Raw genomic sequence first — 711 nt, forward strand, 5'->3', positions numbered from 1 at the left:
CCACATTGCGAAGCGCCCCGATTTCCCGGTCCCCTCTTGGTAAGAACCCGACTGCCCGGACACCTCTCCCGAACTCCACCCTGTGAATGAAGTCAACACGAAGGGGCAGTGACTCGCCCGTGCATCGTCCGGAAAAGACCCCCAGATTCCAAATACCGCTCGACAAGTGGCCTCTCTCCCCGGGGACACCTCGAGAGGCAAGCGGAGTTCCATGCCTCAACCCAAGACGAGGCCTGACTCTCCTGTCCCCAGTCTGCAGGGACCCTGCGATCGGAGTCTGAAATCAGAGGAACCCTGAGGTTCCTGCCTCAACTGGAGATGAGGCCCTCTTCCAATGCACCAAACCCCGTGGAGTCCCGAGAGGGCCCCCCCGCCACCTCCAGTTTCCCTGACTTCTCAGAGCCACCATGAGAAGCCCCCTGAGGTCACCTGCACAAGTCGAGGAAAGCCAGGGTTTCCTGCCTTAACCCGAGACAGACCTCGAGAGACCTTCTTCAACACGTCTCGAGGCCAGGTTCCCCTACCATGACTCGAGAGCAATGACGCGCTCCCCCTCGCCACTCGCATGGAGACCCGACTTCCCTGGCGCCCCACGAGAGGCTCACTGACCTCGCCGTCGTACCTCGTGAGAAACCGCACCCTGGGGCCGCCGCTCGAGAACCACCCCGAGACTCCCCCGTCATCGCGGAGATGAGGGCCTTCGTCTCCTGC

The sequence above is a fragment of the Bison bison genome, unplaced genomic scaffold (assembly GCF_000754665.1).
Source record: "Bison bison bison isolate TAMUID 2011002044 unplaced genomic scaffold, Bison_UMD1.0 scf7180017864363, whole genome shotgun sequence".
Lineage (NCBI taxonomy): Eukaryota > Metazoa > Chordata > Mammalia > Artiodactyla > Bovidae > Bison > Bison bison.